The following is a 7,609-nucleotide window of genomic DNA, read 5'->3' as shown; positions in this document are numbered from 1 at the left end:
ACTCACTGAACTAATTCTAGCAGGGCTGTCATTCAAGCTGAAGCCCACCTTTCCCATCTTGCATCTCAGCATTTTGATTTTGTCCCTTGAACTTTTTTGCTTACCCATTTTGAGCTTTTCTAATTCAAAATGTCTCACCCAATGAATTGTCTGAGCCACTTTACATGTGATCCCTCCTTTCTCTACTTCCTCACAAAAACTTTTGTAAATTCAGGAAGTGCCTTTCCAGAAGCCAAGCCAGTGATCAAAACCTACTGAGATTTCCTCTCTCCCTGACACCATCCCCAAGGCAAGTACTAATGACACTGTGGTAATAAAAACTACCGTTTATTATGCCAGGAAGTGTGGCATACATTATTTCATTCATTCCTCACAACAACCAATCTTATTACCCCTATTTTATTGAACAATTTGAGGTTAGCTAGATCAAGTAATTTGCTGTAGCCACAGAGCAAGCAAGTGCTGGATTCAAATATGAGCCTCTCTGCCCCTGAACTCACTGTGCCACAATGTCGCAAAATCAGTGCTCACTGGCATTCGGATGTAATCCACTAGGCAAATGTGACTCCACTTGTAAAGTCTATGCTCTCTCTTTTGGAGCTGGGACATCTTTCTCCTGCCCTTGAGTGTTAAAACTCCAGGTTCTCTGGGCTTTTGGACTCTAGGACTTGCACCAGCCACCTCCTAGGCACTTGGGCCTTCAACCTCAGACTGAGTTATATATAATCCAAGGCCTTCAGACTTGGATTAAGTCATGCTATTGGCTTCCCTGGTTCTCCAGCTTGCAAATGGTCTATCATTGGACTTGTAATGGAGCCAAGTTCCCCTAATAAATCCCTTATCCTATCTCTCTCTTTCTCTTTTTCTTTCTCTTTCTCTCTCTCTTTCTCTCTTTCTCTGTCTATATATATACAAATTATACATACTATATAACTGATTATATATAATATATAAAAATCATATATATTTATAACATAATTTTTATAGAAATTATATTTTAATATATAATTATATAATTTTTATATTTATATATAATCAGTTATATATAAAATACATAATATTATAAATATAGGCCAGACGTGGTGGCTCACAACTGTAATCCCAGAACTTTAGGAGGCCGAGGCGGGTGGATCATGAGGTCAGGAGTTCGAGACCAGCCTGGCCGACATGGTGAAACCCTGTCTCTACTAAAAATACAAAAATTAGCCGAGCGTGGTGGCATGTGTCTGTGGTCCCAGCTACTCGGAAGGCTGAGGCAGGAGAAGTGCTGAACCTAGGAGATGGAGGTTGCAGTGAGCTGAGATCAGGCCACTGCACTCCAGCCTGTGCAACAGAGCAAGACTCCATCTCAAATAAATAAATAAAGTATATTTATAATATACTTATAATACTTATAAACACTCATAAATATACTTATAAGTATATATTTATAATATAGCATTTTGTGTCTGCTTCCTGTGGGACGCAGTGGTAACCATTTGGTTGGGAACGTGAGTGATTTTTTGCCTTGTTTCTCCTGCTTCTTTTCTCCTCCCTTTTACTTTGTTGGTAGAGCGCAGTTATGGGGCAAGAAGAGGAAGCAGCTGAAGCCGTGGTGCCGGTATTGTAATAGAGATTTTGGTGATGGGAAGATCCTTATACAGCACCAAAAAGCAAAGCATTTTAAATGTCATATATGTCACAAGAAATTGTATCCAGGACCTGGCTTAGCTATTCATTGCATGCAGGTGCATGAAGAAATAATAGATGCTGTACCAAATGCAATACCTGGGATAACAGACATAGAATTGGAAATATATGGTATGGAAGGTATTCCAGAAAAAGACATGGATGAAGGACGACGACTTCTTGAACAGAAAACACAAGAAAGTCAAAAAAAGAAGGAACAAGATGATTCTGATGAATATGATGACGACGACTCTGCCGGCTCAACTTCATTTCAACCACAACCTGTTCAACTTCAACAAGGTTATATTCCTCCAGTGGCACAGCCAGGACTGCTGCTAGTACCAGGAGCACCAGGAATGCCTCTAGGCATAACTCCATTAATGCCAGGTATTCCTCCTCTGATGCCAGGAATGCCACCAGTTATGCCAGCCATGGCACCTGGATTGCTTCATCAAAGAAAATGCACCCAGTTATTTTGCGGTGAAAACATAATGATGCCAATGGGTGGAATATACCACCTGGACCAGGAATACCACCTCTGATGCCTGGAATGTCACCAAGTATCCCCTCCACTCCCCCACCCCCATTCCACATCCTAGAATTCCTCTAGTGACCCAAACACAGGCTGTTTCAGCGCCAGGTATTCTTAACAGACCACCTGCACCAACAGCAACTGTACCTGCTCCACAGCCTCCAGTTATGAAGCCTCTTTTCTCCAGTGCTGGACATGCTCAGGCAGCTGTCCAAGGACCTGTTGGTACAGATTTCAAACCCTTAAATAGTACCCCTGAAACAACTACAGCACCCCCAAAGCCTATATTCTCTGCTTATACACAGTCTACAGATTCAACCACTAGTACAACAAATAGTACTGCAGCTAAACCAGCAGCTTCAATAACAAGTAAGCCTGCTACACTTATAACAACCAATGCAACCAGTAAGTTGATCCATCCAGATGAGGGTATACATCTGGAAGAGAGAAGGGCACAGTTACCTAGAGATCAACATAATCTTCCTCTGCAAGGAGAGGCCCCCATCGGTAATCCACCAGTTGGACCAATTGGAGGTATGATGCCACCATAGCCAGGCATCCCACAGCAACAAGGAGTGAGACCCCCAGTGCTGCCTCATGGTCAGTATGGTGGTCATCATTGAGGCATGCCAGGATACCTTCCTGGTGCTATCCCCCCATATGGGCAGGGACCGCCAACAGTGCCCCCTTACCAGTGTGGGCGTCCTCGACCTCCAATGGGAATGAGACCTCCTGTAATGCTGCAAGGTGGCCGATACTGATCTTACCTCATCCAGTCTAATAGGTTTGGAGATTAAACCTTTTCTCAACTTGTGCTGTTTATTTATTTATTTATTATTATTATTATTTTTTTTTTTTTGAGATGGAGTCTCGCTCTGTCGCCCAGGCTGGAGTGCAGTGGCGCGATCTCAGCTCACTGCAAGCTCCGCCTCCCAGGTTCACGCCATTCTCCTGCCTCAGCCTCCAGAGTAGCTGGGACTACAGGCACCCGCCACCACGCCCAGCTAATTTTTTGTGTATTTAGTAGAGATGGGGTTTCACTGTGTTAGTCAGGATGGTCTTGATCTCCTGACCTCGTGATCCGCCCGCCTCGGCCTCCCAAAGTGCTAAGATTACAGGTGTGAGCCACTGCGCCCGGCCTAACTTGTGCTGTTTATATAGCCAAGCTTCCATCAATAAGGCTTCATTGTGACTTTAACAAATATTATCTTCCCACATACCAGGAACTATTGGACGTTGATTTTACATGGGAAAAATTACGTGGAATAATAAAGCAGGAGCTTTTCCTGAAGTTGCAATTTATACTGTGTAGCTTCGTTTTCATGTTTCATCTAGGTTTGTAGAAGTGAAGTATAGTAAATTTGGTTCATTAAATTGTGAAGGTGCTGGAATAACATGAACATATCACTTTAATAAAGGCAAGTTCTGTAAGCTTACATTGCTCTTTTGTAAAGTTATGCCTTCACAGCATTTCAGATGCTGTTGGACTTCAAGTCCCCAGTCTGGCTTGGTGAGGGGCGTAATTGTTTCCAAGTACTTGTACATTGGAAGTCTGAATGTGTAACAATATTTACTGTATTTAGAGTTCCTCATGTTGCAGGTTTTAAGAAATCTGACCCACCAATGTCATGTGACTTTTCTGTACCGGTAAACTTCATTGCAATAAAATGAGAGAAAAATGTATGCCTTTTTATTCATAACCCAGCTGTGGACCACGGCCTGAAAGGTTTGTACAGATGCATGCCACAGTAGATGTCCACATAATAAAATTCATAGTTACCAATACAAAATATACATATATAAAATACAAATATGTCATATATAATAATATATAGAGGCATTGTATATAATTAAAGACATTTTATAATCATATATATATATATATATATATACACACACACATATAATTGATTCTGTCTCTCTGGAGAACCCTGACTAAAACAGATTCTGGTTTACCCCTAAAATCAACAACAACTGTGCGTTCCTAACAAACACAAGAAAAAGAAAAAGAAAAGAAAAGAGTGAAAGTAAAAGAGAGGGAAAAGAGAGGGCAAGACAGACTGGAAAGGAATGGTTGAAAGTCATCAAAATCTGTTTCAGGTGACCCTCTCTGTAAGGCTCTCCAGAACGCTGTTCTTCTTGATCATAGAAGTAATAATAAGACAGAAATAAATTGTTTATGGTCCTGACAGAGTGTAGACAGAATGCATCTCTAGATTCTCCTGGACACAAACAAAGAATTACCCAACAGTGGACAAGAGTAATACGGCCAGATAAAAGATTCCCTAATGAGACATATTTGTTTAATCAGTTGCTTCAACAGTTTTTTTGCTTTTGTTTTTGTTTTTTTGAGACCGAGCCTTGCTCTGTCACCCAGGCTGGAGTGCAGTGGCGTGATCTCGGCTTACTGCAACCTCCGCCTTCCCGGTTCAAACGATTCTGCTACCTCATCCTCCTGAGTAGCTGGGATTACAAGCACTTGCCACCAAACCCACCTAATTTTTGTATTTTTTTTAATACAGATGGGGTTTCACCCTGTTGACCAGGCTGGTATCCAACTCCTGACCACAGGTGATCCACCTGCCTTGGCCTCCCAAAGTTCTGGGATTACAGGCATGAGCCAACATGCCCGGCTGTTTCAACCATTATTTATCATATAAAGTCTGTTACAGGTTTATCAAAAAATGAATGTTATGAAAATGAAACAGAAATGTGGGGGAGAAGGGAACTGGAAAGTAATTTGTCCACATGTTAATAGAGCTGTGTGTGTGTAAGCCCCTCAGGATGAGAGCTGAGCACAGTACTGCAGCTGGAGGTATCACGGGGATGCGAAGGTGGTGAGTGGCTCTTTCATACATTATCATTGAGTCTTTTATTACAAGATGTTTGTATACAACATGGGTCTAAAATTTTTAAGAAACAGATTGTTTTTAAGATTTCATCAGCCCAAAAACCATTTTAATGAATTTTATTGTTTAAATGGAGAAAAAAAAAAAAAAAACCTCAATTCTGTGGGTAAAAAATTAAGGAAAATACAGTAAAATAACATAAAGTAAAATTTAATAAGAAATGTGGATTTGGGGAAGGTTGACTTTTAAAAATTGATTCTCTGAAATCAATTTTTAAAGCTCCTAAGAAGAAACAGAATTCTTAGTTCTCGATCAATATCAGTTCTACAAACTCAATATTATTAGGAAGAGTGACCTAAATGTTAAACTTTTCCTCAAGGATTTGATGAACTTTCTCTACTGTTAAAAAAAAAAAAAGTCCTACTTTTTAATACCAATTCGGACTAAAATGAGACCCATACTAAATCAAACAGGGATTACTTAAAATTTTTTAAACTAGTTTCATGAGTTTAATATCCTTGACGTTGGCCAGGCGCAGTGGCTCACGCCTGTAATCCCCCAGCACTTTAGGAGGCTGAGGCAGGTGGATCACTTGAGGTCAGGAGTTAGAGACTAGCCTGGCCAATATGGTGGAACCCCATCTCTACTAAAAATACAAAGATCAGCCAGCCGTTGTGGCACACGCCTGTAACCCCAGCTGCTCAGGAGGCTGAGGCAGGAGAATTGCTTGAACCCAGGAGGTGGAGGTTGTAGTGAGCTGAGATCTCACCATTGCACTCCAGCCTGGGCGTTGCAGCAAGACTCCATCTAAAAAAAAAATCATCCTTGACATTACAGATCTCAGTAACATACTTTTATAGAAAATTGACAGGTCTACCAATGCGTATTTAAATGTTGACAACTAGAGAACTGCATGTGCACACATTCTGATTTAGATGTTTATCTTATGAAATAAAGACATGTGTTTAACTTTCCAAACAAAATTATTTCATGATTTCTCAATAGTCCTTCTAAGGCTGCTTGCCTCTGTAATCTGCTTACTTGCAAAAATAAATCCATTTCAATCACTGCCTGGCCGAAGTTTAAACTTAAAAAAAGACTCAACAATTAATCAATAGGTTGATGTGCTGATGCAGTAGAATGTAGCTAGGCCTGACCTCTGACTAGTGCAGAAGTCATCCTGCTAAAACAGTAAACAAATTATTGTTGATACAACTCAGCACAGAGAATGCAACCTAGCAATAAAACCTCACCACATGGATTTAGTTATGTGCACAACCTCAATAAATGTTTTGCTGAAATTGGTGTCAAATCAAATACGTGTGTGTTAAGCTCCTCCATTGTAGGAGATGACGACAGTAATTTATAAATAGTTTAGGTCTACAATTAAAGTATTCTCTGTTTTTCTACAATAGAATTCCTCTAACACTGCAGCATTATTAGGAAGTATAAAAAGAGTAAACATAATTTAGAGTCCTCACCAATATTAATGTTCTCTAAGTTCATAGCTATCTTTATACAGGAAAATTTCATAATTATAAAAATAAATAAATTATTCCATGCAACCTGTATGGAATTACCTTAATTTAAACATAATCTAATTAGGTCACCTTCTGGTTGACTCTGCATCAGGCTTTTAATTTGTGAGAACAAATGTTTTTTTAAAAATTTCAATGTCAGGCCGGGTATGGTGGCTCACACCTGTAATCCCAGCACTTTGGGAGGCCAAGGCAGGCAGATTACTTGAGGTCAGGGGTTTGGGACCAGCCTGGCCAACATAGTGAAACCTCATCTTTACTCAAAAATACAAAAATTAGCCGGGTGTGGTGGCACATGCCTGTAGTCACAGCTACTTGGGAGGCTGAGTCACGAGAATCGCTTGAAGCTGGGAGGCAGAGGTTACAGTGAACCAAGATCACACCACTGCACTCCAGCCTGGGTGACAGAGAAAGACTCTATCTCAAAATAAATAAAATAAAATAAAATAAAATAAAATAAATCAATGGTAAACATCTTGGTTTTATTCTTGATTTCATTCTTATAAGATTGTATTTGCCTGGATGATCTACAGGCTCAAAATGTTTGGGATCTTTCACGGTAGCTGTGAAAAAAACATGTAGTCAGTTTGAGTTCACAATAAATCTTCTCCATCCGATGGTGACAAAAGGATGCCAGTAAAACACTGAACAATTTAAAATTACATGAGCTCCAACTCTCCCATTTGGGAAGTAAATGCATCCTAAAACTACTGAACCAAGGCCAATGAGGCCAGGCGGGTAACATTATTAATGTCCAATGGCAAGCAACAGGGCAGAAAGACCTGAATTTCTTTCCTTCTTCTACTAGAATGTGGTGAGCAGTCATGAGGGATATTTGCACAGTATTTATGTCTCATCTTTTCCCCTTCTTTGCTCACAAGTTTCCTTTGAAATAGATGCAAGACTTGTCAAGTGTTTTAAGTTTTTTGAAGTTAACACCTGGGCAAGGATGCTGTCTGAGGAAGAGGTCTGTCAAGGAACAAAATAGACAATGAGGCAGGGTGATAACAGTCCCAGGCTAG

The 7,609-nt window shown here is 40.2% G+C and overlaps 1 pseudogene; it reads left to right on the top strand.

Annotated features, from left to right (window-relative positions):
* The first annotated feature begins 1,706 nt into the window (after nucleotides 1–1,706).
* LOC129032130 (BUB3-interacting and GLEBS motif-containing protein ZNF207-like) lies at nucleotides 1,707–2,961 on the top strand (annotated as a pseudogene).
* The last annotated feature ends 4,648 nt before the right edge of the window (nucleotides 2,962–7,609 follow it).

Source organism: Pongo pygmaeus, chromosome 11 (genome assembly GCF_028885625.2).
Source record: "Pongo pygmaeus isolate AG05252 chromosome 11, NHGRI_mPonPyg2-v2.0_pri, whole genome shotgun sequence".
NCBI lineage: Eukaryota > Metazoa > Chordata > Mammalia > Primates > Hominidae > Pongo > Pongo pygmaeus.
The sequence above is the reverse complement of the archived record's forward strand: the minus strand, read 5'-3'. Positions and strand labels throughout refer to the sequence as shown.